Here is a 16,094-nt window from a genome sequence, read left to right as displayed (position 1 = left end):
GTCTCCCATCCAAAAAAAGCCCAGGACCAGATGGCTTCAGCGCAGAATTCTACCAGACCTTCAAAGAAGAGCTAACACCAATTCTCTTCAAACTATTCCACAAAATAGAAACAGAAGGAATATTACCAAACTCGTTCTATGAAGCCACAATCACCTTGGTACCTAAACCTCACAAAGACTCAACAAAGAAAGAGAATTTCAGGCCAATCTCCCTTTTGAACATTGATGCAAAAATACTTAACAAAATACTTGCAAACCGAATTGAAGAACACATCAAAGATATTATCCACTATGACCAAGTAGGCTTCATCCAAGTTATGCAGGGGTGGTTCAATATAAGGAAATCTATCAATGTGATCCACCATATTAACAAACTGAAAGAAAAAAAAAAAACACATGATAATCTCCCTAGATGCTGAAAATGCATTTGACAAAATCCAACATCCATTCATGTTTAAAGTATAGGAGAGATCAGGGATACAAGGCACATATCTAAACATAGTAAATGTGATCTACAGCAAACCTATAGCCAACATCAAACTGAATGGAGAGAAACTTAAAACAATCCCACTGAAATCAGGGATAAGACAAGGCTGCCCACTCTCTCCATATCTCTTCAACATAGTTCTGGACGTCCTTGCTAGAGCAATAAGACAGTTGAAGGAGATCAAGGGGATACAGATGGGAAAGAAAGAAGTCAAATAATCACTATTTGCAGATGATATGATAATATACATAAGTGACCCCAAAAACTCTACCAGGGAACTCCTACAGCTGATAAACACCTTCAGCAAAGTGGCCGGATACAAAATTAACTCAAATAAATCAGTAGCACTCCTGTACACAAAAGACAAAAGGGCTGAGAAAGGAATTATAGAAACAACACCCTTCACAATAGCCACAAATGACATAAAATACCTAGGTGTAACCCTAACCAAACAAGTCAAAGACTTGTATGAAAAAAAATTTCAAGTCTCTGAAGAAAGAAATAGTGGAAGATATGAGAAGATGGAAAGATCTCCCATACTCATGGCTTTGCAGGATTAACATAATAAAAATGGCCATCTTACCAAAAGCAATCTCCAGATTTAATGCAATTCCCATCAAATTGCCAACACAATTCTTTACAGACCTGGAAAGAAAAATTCTTAACTTCATATGGAATAACAAGCAACCAAGAATTTCTAAAACAATTCTCTACAATAAAAGATCTTGTGGAGGTATCACCATCACTGATCTCAAGCTGGACTATAGAGCAACAGTTATAAAAACTGCATGGTACTGGCATAGAAACAGAATGGTGGATCCATGGAATCAAACAGAGGACCCAGAAATAAACCCACACACTTATGGACACCTGATTTTTGACAAAGACGCCAAAACCATACAATGGAAAAAAGATAGCATCTTCAACAAATGGTGCTGGTTCAACTGGATGTCTACATGTAGAAAAATAAAAACAGATCCATACTTATCACCCTGTGCAAAACTGAAGTTCAAGTGGATCAAAGACCTCAACATAAAACCAGACACATTTAATCGGCTAGAAAAAAAAGTGGGGAATACCCTAGATCTCATTGGTATAGGAGAAAACTTCCTGAACAGAACACCAACAACACAGGCTCTAAGAGCAACAATCAATAAATGGGACCTCATGAAACTGAACAGCTTCTGTAAAGCAAAGGACACTGTCATCAAAACAAAGCGACTGCCTACAGATTGGGAAAGAATCTTCACCAACCCTTTATCTGACAGAGGACTCATATCCAGTATATATAAAGAACTAAAGAACCTGAAAAGCAGCAAACCAAGTAATCCACTTAAAAAATGGGGAACACAGCTAAAGAGAGAATTCTCTGTAGAGGAATATCGAATGGCAGAGAAGCACTTAAAGAAATGCTCAACCTCATTAGCCATCAGGGAAATGCAAATCAAAACGACCCTAAGATTTCACCTTACACCCATCAGAATGGCCAAGATTAAAAACTCAAGTGACAATACATGTTGGAGAGGTTGTGGAGGAAGGGGAACCCTTTTCCACTGCTGGTGGGAATGTAAACTTGTACAACCACTCTGGAAAACAATCTGGCGCTTTCTCAGACAACTAGGAATAGCGCTTCCTCAAGATCCAGCCATTCCACTCCTAGGCATATACCTAAAACAGGCTCAAGTACACAAAAAGGACATTTGCTCAACCATGTTTGTAGCAGCTTTATTTGTAATAGCCAGGAGCTGGAAACAGCCCAGATGCCCCTCAACTGAAGAATGGTTGTAGAAATTGTGGTATATCTATACAATGGAGTATTACTCAGCAATGAAAAATAAGGAAATCATGAAATTTGCAGGTACATGGTGGGACCTGGAAAGGATCATCCTGAGTGAGTTGTCCCAGAAGCAAAAAGACACACACGGTATATACTCACTCATATAAACATACAACCTAGAATAAACCCACTTAAATCTGTACATCTAAACAAACTAAGCAAAAGAGAGGACCCTAACTAAAAATGTTCAATCCCCATCCTGAAAGGCAAAGAGGATGGACATCAGAAGAAAAAGAAAACAGGAAACAACCTAGGAACCTGCTATAGAGGGCCTCTGAAAGTCAGAAGAAGAAAACAGGAAACAACCTCGGAACCTGGCACAGAGGTTCTCTGAAAGCCTCTGCCGTGCAAACTATCAAAGCAGATGCTGAGCCTGATGGCCAACTGACAGGCAGAGTGAATGGAATTTTATGTAAGAAGTGGGAAATAGTAAGAGCTGGAGAGGACAGGAACTCCACAAGGAGAGCAACAGAACAAGAAAATTTGAACACAGGGAACTTCCCAGAGACTCATACTCCAACCAAGGACTATCCGTGGAGAAAACCTAGAACCCTGACAATGCAGCTACTTCTGATGAGAACTGATAGACTAAGATCAGAAAGAAGGAGAGGAGGACCTCCCCTATCAGTGGACTTGGGGAGGGGCATGCATGCAGAAATGCGGGGAGGGTGGGACCAGGAGGGGAGGAGGGAGGGTCTTATGGGGGGATACAAAATGAATAAAGTGTAATTAATAAACGTTAAAAAATTAAAATAAAAAACATTCAAAAAAATAAATATAAAAGATTCCCTTATACAGTCATGTTGTAATCACCTTTAATGCATTTGTACCATTTTTTATCTCTGGAATTCACACAATGTTGATATTTTCAAACACTCATGTATAAAGAAAACCAAATTTAATATTTATCTGTTCTCATTAGTTTGGTCTGTAGCTATGACCACCGAAATGTAGTAAAAAAAAAAAAATTCCTTCATTATTATTTATTTATATTTATTAGGAAGAAATAGACAATGCAAAAAATTTACAGAGAATTTTTGGGTGCTTATAACATTCTGTCTCAAACACTAGTGTATACTATATCAGAATTCTTAGCAACACTGGATAAAATTACAAAGAATGATTTACTCATAATTAGTAACATAATTCTATAAACCACATAACTCTATCTGCGTTTATGAGATGTTCTGTCTTATTACTTGTGTGGCTAGTAACAATTTTCAGTTTTGTTAATTTATACAATTTTGTTCTTTGTCTCATAATCACCTCATAGTATTTTATTATGATATAATTTTATATCACTATAACATTTTTCTGGGTACTATTTTAAAGTACTTGCATGGCAGGCACCAAACCCTAAGTTTGATTCTGAGAATGGAAAATTATGTAAAAAAATATCTTACAACCTAAGAAGATAATAATACAGCAAAAGTAAATAGAGTGCCCCCCCCTTTAAATTTTGACGTTCTTTTAAATTCCCAGCTAAGAATAATGGTTAGGGTATTAACCTTCTTTCTACCACAAAACCCATCTATAATAGCTCACCTTGAAAAAAGTTTCCCACTGGCTCTCAAAAAGAGAATGGGATAATTTTTAATGTCATCAAATGATGGGAAAATTCTACAGATAATCCCCAGCCTGTACAACAAATCTGTGTTAATATCTTTTTTTTTCTTTTTTAATTTTATTTTTTTCTTATCAGTTACATTTTATTAACTCTGTATCCCAGCCGTGTCCCAATCCCTCATTCCCTCCCAGTCCCTCCCTCCCTCCCTCATCTCCACCGTGCCCCTTGCCAAGTCCACTTATAGGGGGAACCTCCTCCCCATTCATCCGATCCTGTTTTATCAGGTATCTTCAGGACTGGCTGCAAAGCTCTCCTCTGTGGCCTAACAGGACTGCTCCTCCCTTGGGGGGTAGGGAGGCCAAAGAGCCAGTCATTGAGTTCCTGTTAGAAATAGTCCTTGTTCCCCTCACTATGGAAAACCAATTGGTTACTGAGTTACCACAGGCTACATCTGAGCAGAGGTTCTAGGTTACATTCATACATGGTCCTTGGTTGCATGTCAGTCTCAGAAAAGACCCTGTGCCCAGATATGTTTGGTCCTTGTGGAGCTCCTATCCTTTCCTCATCAGACTAACTCCCCTCCTTTCTTATGATTCCCTGTACTCTGCCAAAGGTTTGGTCATGAGTCTTTGCTTTGACAACACTGCTAGTTAGAGTTTTTCAAATGCGCTCAGTAGACTCCTGTCAATGTTTAATGTGCATCCCATCTGTCTTTCAAAACGAGGATTGATAATCTTACCCCATGTCCGCTCTCTTGATTATCTTTTTTAGGTGTATAGATTTCATTATGTTTATCATATCCTATAGGTCTATATAAGTGAGTATATACCGTGTTTGTCTTTCTCCTTCTGGGATATTTCACTCAGGATGATCTTTTCTAGGTCCCACCATTTGCCTGCAAATTTCATGATTTCCTCCTTTTTGATTGCTGAGTAGTATTCCATTGTGTAAAAATACCACAATTTCTGTACCCATTCCTCCGTTGATGGACATCTGGGTTGTTTCCAGGTTCTGCCTATTACAAATAAAGCTGCTATAAACATGGTTGAGCAAATATCCCTTTTGTGTACTTGAGCAAACTTTGGGTATATACCTAGCAGTGGTATAGCTGGGTCTTGAGGAAGCACTATTCCTAATTGTCTTAGAAAGCGCCAGATAGATTTCCAGAGTGGATGAACCAGTTTACATTCCCACCAGCAGTGGAGGAGGGTTCCCCTTTCTCCACAACCTCTCCAGCATGTGTTGTCCCTTGAGTTTTTCATTTTGGCCATTCTGATGGGTGTAAGGTGATATCTCAGGGTCGTTTTGATTTGCATTTCCCTGATGGCTAATGAGGATGAGCATTTCTTTAAGTGTTTCTCTGCCATTCGATATTCCTTTGTCGAGAATTCTCTGTTTAGCTCTGTTCCCCATTTCTTAGGTATTTAGGTGAATAAAAATTCATGGACTCATGATTGGGTTGACATGTTAATCTCCTGTTACCCATTTAAAAACCCTAACTCAAGAATAACAAAAGCACTCTGCTCCACTGTTTTCATTTTTTAATTTTTGGAGAAATGCAGAGGACATAAGAGTGATGTGAGAGTTTCCTAAAGGCTTTTCTTGTCACTTATTTTGAAACTCAGCAGCAATTTGTAATTTTCTCATCTTGGCAAATCTGTCCTAATGCGGACTTATCCAAAATGTGTCAGGTTCACAGTGGTGTCATTAGCAGAAAAGAGCATATTGACTTAAATGTGTTTTTCCATTCTTATGTCCTACATGCGAGGCTGTTCTTTGATACAGAATAACCAAACAGACATAATTCCCTCAAAAATTTATTTTAATTTTTTCTGAATAAAAACACTTCTATCTAAAAGAAATATGCTGTCTCCAAAAAAGGTAGTGCTAATTTGAAGCATTTAAATCTAAATTTGACCTTCATCTCAGATTATATTCTAGGTAACAGAAACTGCAAAAGTAGAAGGAAATAAAGTTCTGAAGAACTCACTTCATGTAAAACAACTGCACTTTTGATACAACTGCATTTTGGTGGACAGGATAGAAATGGTAGCATTGGGGGGGGGAGTGAAATAGCATTTGACAATTTGGAAGATTTGAAAGAGAGGCCCTTGGTGCTGGTTCCTTCTCTCTTTTACTTTGGCAGACTTTCCTGAGCTACCCTGGAGGACTTCCAAATTTAAATGCCCTTTCCACATACTTAATATCTGCATTTGGATGTCTCCATGTACATTTCAAATTTAACTTCTCTGTTCAAGTAGTTCAAATCTCAGTCAGTGACACTCAAATTTATCCAGTTTCTTAAGGTTTACAGCTACTTTTAATATTTATGTTTTCTTTCATGCCATTTGAAATACACAGGTGTGTGTGTGTGTGTGTGTGTGTGTGTGTGTGTGTGTGTGTATTCCACTATTACAAATTTCATTTAGTGTAGCATCCAGTCTCTCAGAGGATAATTGCTGCTGAAGAATCTCAAGTATTCTCTCATTTCTGATTTCACACATAATCATTGAAACTTGTAAAAGTCAAAATTCAATAAGAATTATAAAATGATGTTCAGTTTAAGTACCTCAATTCAGCATGGGTTACTTCTATCCTTGCTCTCTATTCCACAGTCATAGACATCCCCTACAATGTTACACATTGTAGACTGTACCTCAATTTGGGGTTTCCACATATGTTCTTTCCTTCTAGAAAATGCATTCAAGAGTGGTTTAATTGTCAGCAAGAATCTACAAAGACACTGTAGAGCTACTATGGTTCATTGTTACATTCCATTCATTATCTGCATTCAAGTTCTTCACTCAACACACTCATTTATTTATGTAATTATTCAATTGTTTCATTTCAGAATGAAATGAAATTCTTATCAGAATTTAAACTCCTTAAACTCAGGAACCAAATTGGCTGAATTCATTACCACATGATTGGAATAGATCTTAAAATTCAAAATAAAGGGTTAAGAAGCATGTGTTTTGCTGAGAAGGACCAAGAGCAAAAGGAACAGAATACCTGAAGAATAATGTCTAGGATAAGACCATAGACTATAGACTAAATATCTATTGAAGCACACAACTATCCTGAAAAATGAATGTGTCAAAATTTCACAGTATGTGTGTAGTGACCAATATCTTTGATTCCTACTCACTATTTATTTAAAATGACTTGGTGGTGGATATTCAGGATAAAACGTGTTTTATCAATGTAAGCTAGTCAATGTTTTAGTCTGCATTATGATTCACTTTCTCAAATTCTAGCTTATTTTTCCATTTTTAAAGTTATACTTTAGAGGCCTGAAATATTTGATTTTTATGAGGGCCAGATTACCTCTATTATTTTATATGAACTGTATTTTAAGCATATGTGAAAATTATTTATACAACTCAGGGTTAGAAGGATTATTTTTAATTGTTTTTGTATATTTTTCAAATTCTTTATTAATTACACTTTATTCACATTGTATCCCCCCTGTGGTTCCCTCCTCCCATCCCAATTCCTCCCTTCCTACACCCTCTGCATGCATACCCCTCCCCAAGTCCACTGATAGGGGAGGTCTTCTTTTCCTCCCTTCTGAACCTAGTTAATTAGGTCTCATCAGGAGTGGCTGCATTGTCTTCTTCTGTGGCCCCATAATGCTGTTTCCCACTCATGGGGAGGTAATTAAAGAGCAGGCCAATCAGTTCATGTCAGAGACAGTCCCTGTTCCTATTACAGTGTAACACATTTGGATAATGAACTACCATAGGCTACATCTGTGCAGGGGTCTTAGGTTATCTCCATGCATGGTCCTTGGTTGGAGTTTTAGTCTCAGGAAAGACCCCTGTGCTCAGAATTTTTGGTTTTGTTGCTCTTGTGGAGTTCCTGTCCTCTTCAGATCTTACTGTTTCCCTCTTCTTTTCTAAGATTCCTTGCACTCTGCCCAAAGGTTGGCCATAAGTCTCAGCATCTGCATTGATAGTCTACAGGGCAGAGCCTTTCAGAGATCCTTTATGTCAGGATCCTGACTTGTTCCCTTTTTCTCTTTCTTCTGATGTCCATCTTCTTTGCCTTTCTGGATAAGGATTGAGCATTTTAGCAAGAATCCTCCCTCTTGATTAGTTTCTTTAGGTGTACAGATTTTAGTAGGTTTACCCTGTATTATATGACTATATGAGTGAGTATATACCATGTGTGTCTTTCTGTTTCTGGGATAGCTCACTCGGGATGATCTTTTCCAGATCCTACAATTTACCAGCAAATTTCATGATTTCCTTGTTGTTTATTGTTGACTAATATTTCATTGTGAAGATGTACCACACTTTCTGTTTCCATTTCTCCACTGAGGGGCATATAGAGCTTTCCTACAGCAGATTTACACCTTCAGCAAAGTGGCTGGATACAAAATTAACTAAAAAAAATCAGAAGCCCTCCTGCATACACAAGACAAAAGGGCCAAGAAAGAAATTAGGGAAACAGCACCCTCCACAAAGGCCACAAAGGACATAAAGTTCCTTGGTGTGAACCTAACCAAGGAAGGCAATGACTTGTATGAAAAAAAAATTCCAGTCTCTGAAGAAAGAATTAGAAGTATATGTCAGAAGATGGAAAGATCTCCCATGCTCATGGTTTGGCAGGATTAATATAGTAAAAACGGCCATCTTTCCAAAAGCAATCTACAGATTCAATGCAATTCCCATCAAATTACCAACACAATTCTTTATAGACCTTGAAAGAAAAATTCTCAACTTCATATGGAACAACAAGAAATCCAGAATTGCTAAAACAATTCTCTACAGTAAAAGATCTTCAGGAGGTGTCTCCATCCCTGATCTTAAGCTGTACTATAGAGCAACAATTTTAAAAAATGCATGGTACTGGCATAGAAACAGAATGGTGGGTCAATGGAATCGAATAGAAGACCCTGAAATAAATCCACACACTTATGAACACCTGATTTTTGACAATGATGCCAAAATCATTCAATGGAGAAAAGAAAGCATCTTCAACAAATGGTGCTGCTCTAACTGGATGTCTACATGTAGAAAATGCAAATATATCCATACTTATCACCCTGCACAAAACTAAAGTCCAAGTGGATCAAACACCTCAATATAAAACCAGACACACTAAACTGCTTCGAAGAAAAAGTGGGGAATACCCTTGAACTCATTGGCACAGGAAACAACTTCCTGAACAGAACACCAACAGCACAGGCTCTAAGTGTAACAATCAGTAAATGGGACTCATGAAACTGAAAAGCTTCTGTAAAGCAAAGCACTCCGTTGTCAGAACAAAATGATTGCCTACAGATTGGGAAAGGATCTTCACCAACCCTATACCTGACATAGGACTAATATCCAGTATATATAAAGAACTAAAGAATTTAAACAGCAAAAAATCAAGTAATCAAATTAAAAAATGGAGTACAGAGGTAAACAGAGAATTCTCAATAGAGGAATATTTAATGGCAGAGAAACACTTAAAGAAATGTTCAATGACCTTAGTCATAAGGGAAATGCAAATCAAAACGACACTAAGATTTCACCTTACACCCATCAGAATGGCTAAGATCCAAAACTCAAGTGACAGCACATGCTGGAGATGTTGTGGAGAAAGGGGAACCTTCCTCCATTTCTGGGGGGAATGTAAATTTGTACAACCTCTCTGGAGAGCAATCTGGAGCTTCTTCAGACAACTAGGAATAGAGCTTCCTCAAGATCCAGCTATACCACTCCTAGGCATATACCCAAAAGAGGCCCAAGTACCCTATAAGGACATTTGATCAACCATGTTTTTAGCACCATTATTTGTAATGGCCAGGAGCTGGAAACAGCCCAGATGTCCCTCAGTGGAGGAATGGATAACAAAATTGTGGTTTTTGTACATTTTTCAAGTTATAGCCCTTCACTTTTGACATATAATCCACAGATAGATATTGCCTGCTCATTGTCTGCTATAAATGTAAAAGTGTATCTTTATTTGCAAAAGGAAATCTTGCTGTCCCCTATACCATTTGTTCAAATGACTGTTTCCTTCTTGGTTGCCTGGCAAAACACAATTTAATGAAAAAAATTAGTATTTTTTTCTAGATACTTAATTTTGATTCTTTAAAATGTGTGTGTGTGTGTGTGTGTGTGTCTGTGTGTGTGTGTGTAGTCTTAGACTAAGTCCAGTTTGCTTTTATTCTAAGCATTTATAAGTACATTATAATTCTTTCCATTATAATACATTTACTTTATTAGGATTGTAACCATCCTTTCAACTCTACCTCTTTCTCTGGTCTTCTCACATTTCCCCATATCTCAATCCATTCCTCTCTGTTCCTCTCCCTCTTTCTTTCCCTTCTTCTCCTCTTCTCTCTCTAGCTCTTCTCCCATTTCTTGTAATAAAGAGTACATTAAGCACAGATCCAGCCATGCATTATTTCTGGTACTAGAGCTAGTTCTTGTGATCACAATAAAAGTATAACTCAAAAACCTTTTATGTAATTGAGGCAATACAATGCCTCTGAGGGAGGTGATCAAAGATCCAGCCATTTTCTTCATGTCAGAGATAGTACCTGTTCCTCTTACTAGAAAATCTACTTGGATACTGAGCTGCCATGGGCTAACATCTGAACAGGGGTTCTAGGTCATCTCCATGCATGGTCCTTGGAGAAAAGAACCCTGTGCCCAGAATTTTTAGTTCTGTTGCTCTCATTGTGGAGCTCCTGTCCTCCTCAGGTCTTACTTCCCCCTTACTTCATAAGATTCCCTGTACTGTGCCCAAAGTTTGGTTATGAGTCTCAGAATCTGCTTTGATACTCTGCTGGGTAGGGTCTTTCAAAGGTCCTCTGTGATAGGCTCCTGTCCAGTTTCCTGTTTTCTCCTTCTTCCAATGTCCATTCCATTTTTCTTTCTAAGTGAGGATTGATCATCTTTCCAGGGTCCTCCTTCTTGCTTAGCTTCCTTAGGTGTACAGATTTTAGTATGTTTATCCTACATTATATGTCTAATATCCACTTATAAGTGAATATATTCCATGGGTGTCTTCCTGCTTCTGGATACCTCACTCAGGTTGATCTTTTCTAGATCCCACGATTTACCTACAAATTTCATTTTTTACTTGTTTTTAATTGCTGAGTAGTATTCCATTGTGTAAATGTAACACAATTTCTGTATTCATTCCTCAATCAAGGGACATTTGGGTTGTTTCCAGGTTCTGGCTATTACAAATAAAGCTGCTATGAACATGGTTGATCAGAAGTCCTTGTTGTGTACTTGAGCATCTTTTGGATATATAAGAGTGGTACAGCTGGATCTTGAGTAAGCTCTAGTCCTAATTGTCTGAGAAAGTACCAGATTGATTTCCAAAGTGGTTATACAAGTTTACCTTCCCACCAGAAATGGGGGAGTGTTCCCCTTTCGCCATATCCTCTCCAGCATGTTTTATCTCTTGGGTTTTTCATTTTAGTCATTCTGTTGGGTGTAAGATGAAATCTCAGGGTCATTTTGATCTGCATCTCCCTTATGGCTAAGGACATTGAGATTTCTTTCAGTGTTTCTCTGCCATTCGATATTCCTCAACAGGGAATTCTCTGTTTAGCACTATACCCCATTTTTTAATTGGATTACTTGACTTGTTGCTTTTTAACTGCTTAGTTCTTTAAATATTCTGGATATTAGCCCTCTGTCAGATATAGGGCTGGTGAAAATTCTTTCCCAGTCCGTAGGCTGTCATTTTGTTCTGATGACAGTGTCCTTTGCTTTACAAAATCTTTTCAGTTTCATGAGGTCTCATTTATTGATTGATGATCTTAGAGCCTATGCTGTGGGAGTTCTGTTCAGGAAGTATTGTCCTGTGCCAATGATCTAACCCAGTTTTTCTTCTAACCAATTTAGTGTGTGTGGTTTTATGTTGAGATCTTTGGTACATTTGGAATTTATTTTTGTGCAGGGTCATAAATGTGAATCTATTTTCATTTTTCTACATGTAGACATCCAGTTAGACCAGCAACACTTTCTGAAGAGCTTGTCTTTTTTCCATTGTATGGTGTTGGTCTCTTTGTCGAAATCAAGTATACATAGGTGTGTGGATTTATTTCTGGGTCAACTGTTTGATTACATTGACCCACCATTCTGTTTCTTTGCCAGTACCATGCAGTTTTTATCACTATTGCTCTGTAGTACAGCTTGAGATCAGGGATGGGGATCCCTCCAGATGATCTGTTGTTTACAGGATCATTTGGCAATTCTAATTTTATTTTTTTGTTTTGTTTCTCAATATGAAGTTGAGAATTTTTCTCTCAAGGTCTGTAAAGAATTTTGTTGGTATTTTGATGGATATTGAAATGAGTCTGTAGATTGCTTTTGGAGATTCTGGTGAAGCCATGATCTCCTGGTTTTTGTAGCCTGTATCCTTGTGCCAGTGTCTAGCTATGTGGTTGACTGATTATTCTTGTAGCCTGTACTGCAAACTGGATCCACGTGTCTTGGAGTCTTGAGTAGTCTCCCCTGGATTTACTCTCTCTGCTGGCTCACTGTTTGTGACCCAGGCAGCTGAGGCATAGGTGGCAACTACTCTGGGTCTAGAACTGCTCCAGTGTCCCACAGATTCCTTAAGAAGGTGGAGGATGGGATTTGCGTCCCAGGCCTATGTCAGCTCTGCTGGGTTCACTGGCTGTGCTGGCTAGTTGTTTTTTACTCAGATGGGCTACGGTGCTGAAAATCAGGCAGAAAGATCTCCAATTGTAGAGTTGCTCCAATGTTCCACAGGCCTCATTCGTGAGAAGGATAATGGAACTTGCTTCAGGTGCATAGCTCAGCTCCACTGGTTTTCTGTCTGTGCTTATCTCACTGATTCAGCCAGGATGCTGGGGCACTGGTGGGTAAATCTCTTTGCCTTGAGTTGCTCCAGTGTCTCTCGGGGTTCTCTTAGATGGTGGGGAATGGAACCTGAAACCCAAGCCTTGCTCAGCTCTGCTATGTTCACTATCTGAGCTGTGCTGGCTGATTCTGACCTGGATTAACCTGGCAGGAGTGGAGTTGGCAGAATGGAGTCTTGCCTTCCCCACAGTACCAGAATGTATCCCCTCTACTAGGCTGTGAGAATGAGTGCCACTTGCCACTGGGACAAGGAAGGTGTCCACAGGATATTGAGTGTGGTCTCCCAGATTTGGAAACAGAAGCCTCTAGTACCCAGAATTTGTCCACAGGACTGTGAGAGTGAGCACCCAGGTTTGGAGTCTCACCCACTGTACCGGAAGGTATTCACTCCACAGGCAGTTAGTGTGAGCACCCAAGGTCAGTGCTGCCTGGCTATGGTTCCAGGAAGTTATCCACAGAAATTGGGCTTGTATGGTGTGTGGCCAAAGGTTGTGGCATCAGAAATGTACATACCATGCTGCTGCCTGTCCTGGAAAATACCCATAGATGATGTGTTTGGACAGGTGGGTGCCCTAATGCGGTAGGGAAGAAGCCCTGTATGCCTGCTGCATGTCCCAGAAAATATTCACTAATTGTGGGTTCTGATGGGTGACCTACAGCTGTGCGGTCACAGCCATACAAGCTGGCCTGGCCCTTGTGGTAGGTTCAAGGAGGTGGTTGAAGGCTGCAGGGTAGGAGCCTCCCCTCCCACCTTGTGTGGACCACTTCTTCTGGTCCCAGGAATATATCCACAGATGATGAGTATGAGCGAATGGCCTAGAGGGTCTTTAGGGTCAGAGCTGCTGCCAATCTCAGGAAGGTATGCACAAATGGTGGGATTGGGCTGGTATCCTAGGGCTATGGCAGTGCTGGGCTGGAGCCTGGGAATTTTTCCTGGTATTAGCTTGGTGGAAGATGGACCTTCAAGTATCCCTGTGGATTCTCCTCTCACCTGAGAAACACAGACGTTAGGGCTTTTGGGTTTACAGTATGGCCTGCCAGTCACCCTACTCTCACTGTTGAGCTGCTGTTCAGATACCCTGTGTGATCAACGCTACCATTTTAGATCTCCCCTCCTATTTCTTTTACTATGTTGTTTCTATAGGGAAATATGCCAATGTTTGTATTTCAGGACACATAGAGGAACAAGATTCTGGATGTTGGTTATTTTGGTCCTGGGCTTCTTACTTTCTTTGTTTAAGGGACTTATGCCATTTTTTCTCACCTATCTATCTATCTATCTATCTATCTATCTATCTATCTATCTAATCACTTACAGCCTCATCCCAGTTCCTTCTCTCCTTTCCTCACAGTCTAACCTTCATGTCCTCTTTTCTCACTACCTTTCTTATTCTTCTCAGAGAAGGGGAAACCCCCAAGGAGTACCAAACAATCTTGGCACATCCTCTTCCAGTGAAACCAGACAGGGCAGCACAGCTAGAGGGGTCGAAAGGCAGGCAATGGAGTCAGAGATAGCCCCTTCTCTCATTGTTAGGTGACCCACAAGATAACCAAGCTGTACATCTGCTACATATGTGTAAAAGTTCTAGGTCCAGCATATGCATGTTCTTTGGTTGATGATTCAGTCTCTGCGAACCCCCATGGGCCCAGGTTTGTTTACTGTATAGTCTTCTTGTGGTGTCCTTCACACCTCGCGATCCCTCTGTCCTTCCTCTCACTCATGGTGGACATTATTTCTTAAAGAGATTGAGAAGATGGTAGCAAACAGGACAGGAGTCTACCACAGAGGGTCTCTGAAAGATTCTACTGATCAGGTTATCGAAGCAGATGCTGAGACTCATAGTTAAACGTTAGGGAGATTGCAAGGAAGCTTAGAAAAGAAAGGGGAGATAGAAAGACCTGTAGAGGATAGGAGCTCCACAATGAGACCAAGAGAACCAAAAAATCTGGGCACAGAGGTATTTTCAGAGACTAGTACTTCAAACAAGTATCATGCATGGAGAGGACCTAGAACCCCTGCTCAGATGTAGCCCATGGCAGTTCAGTCTACAGGTGGTTTCCCTATTAAGGGGAGCAGGGGTGGTCCCTGGCATGAACTCAGTGGCTGTCTCTCCCTGTGGTGTGCAGCCTTACCAGGCCACAGAGGAAGAAGTCCTGTCCTGATGAGACCTGACAGGCTAGGGTCAGATTGAATGAGAGGGGGACCTCCCCTATCAGTGAAATAGGGAAAGGAATTAGGGAGAGAAGAGGGAGAGAGGATGGGACTTGGAAGAGAAGAAGGAGGGGGCTACAGCCAGGTTACAAAGTGATAAATTGTAATAAATAAGACATATAAAAAGAAATTGAAAAATAAAGAAAAGATATTGGATACTGCAAGATAGTTTGGGCTTTAGCTCCAATAAATATCTGTCTCTCCTTTAACAAACAAATCAATAACTATGTTAAGATCACTCAGATTGACAACCACAATGCATCTATGAACAGACTTGCTCCTCCTCTCTCCAGTTATTGGTTTTAACAAGAACCAAACTTGCTCAATCACAGGTTCACTCTGCCTTGGATCAAGACACCTTAATTCAGGGACAAACCTTTTTCTTGTCATTTCCAACACTAATTTAGACTGCGTAACCCTTCCACTCTTCACTCAGTGAATTAGCAGCTATTTCTGTGGCCAAGTGCTTCTCAAAGAAACTAAGAAATTTCTGTTTATCATTCACTTCATTGAGTTCCTGGTATCTGGTGGCTGGGAAGAAGTTATTTAGTTTTATCTTGGCACAGCCAACTGCCTAAGAGGCAGCATGAAAAAGAGCTGTGATATTTTTATAATTATTTTTCTTAATTACAGTTTATTAAGTTTGTATCCCCCTGTACCTCCCTCCATCCTCCCCTCCCAACCCCACACTCACTCTTCCCCACTCTTGTCATTCTCCCAGTCCACTGAAAAGGGAGGTCCTCCTCCCCTTCCCTCTGACCCCAGTCTATAAGGTGTGTCATCAGGAGTGGCTGAGTTGTCTTCTTTTGTGGGCTGGTGAGGCTGCTCGGGGTGATCAAAGAGCAGACCAATCCATTCATGTCAGAGACAGTCCCTGTCCACATTACTATGGAACCCACTTGGATACTGAACTGCCATAGGCTACCTCTGTGCAGGGGTTCCAGGCCATCTCCATGAGTGGTCCTTGGCTGTAGTATCAGTTTCAGAATAGACCCCTGTGCCCAAACTTTTAGGATCTGTTGCTGTCCTTGTGGAGCTCCTGTCATAGAGGCACTAATAACTATGAATTTCCTTTTAAGATTGTTTTCCATGCATCTCAGGGTGTGTGTGTGTGTGTGTGTGTGTGTGTGTGTGTGTGTGTGTGTGTG

The sequence above is a fragment of the Psammomys obesus genome, unplaced genomic scaffold, assembly GCF_907164565.1.
Source record: "Psammomys obesus unplaced genomic scaffold, mPsaObe1.curated_primary_1811, whole genome shotgun sequence".
In the NCBI taxonomy this organism is placed as follows: Eukaryota; Metazoa; Chordata; class Mammalia; order Rodentia; family Muridae; genus Psammomys; species Psammomys obesus.
The sequence above is the reverse complement of the archived record's forward strand: the minus strand, read 5'-3'. Positions refer to the sequence as shown.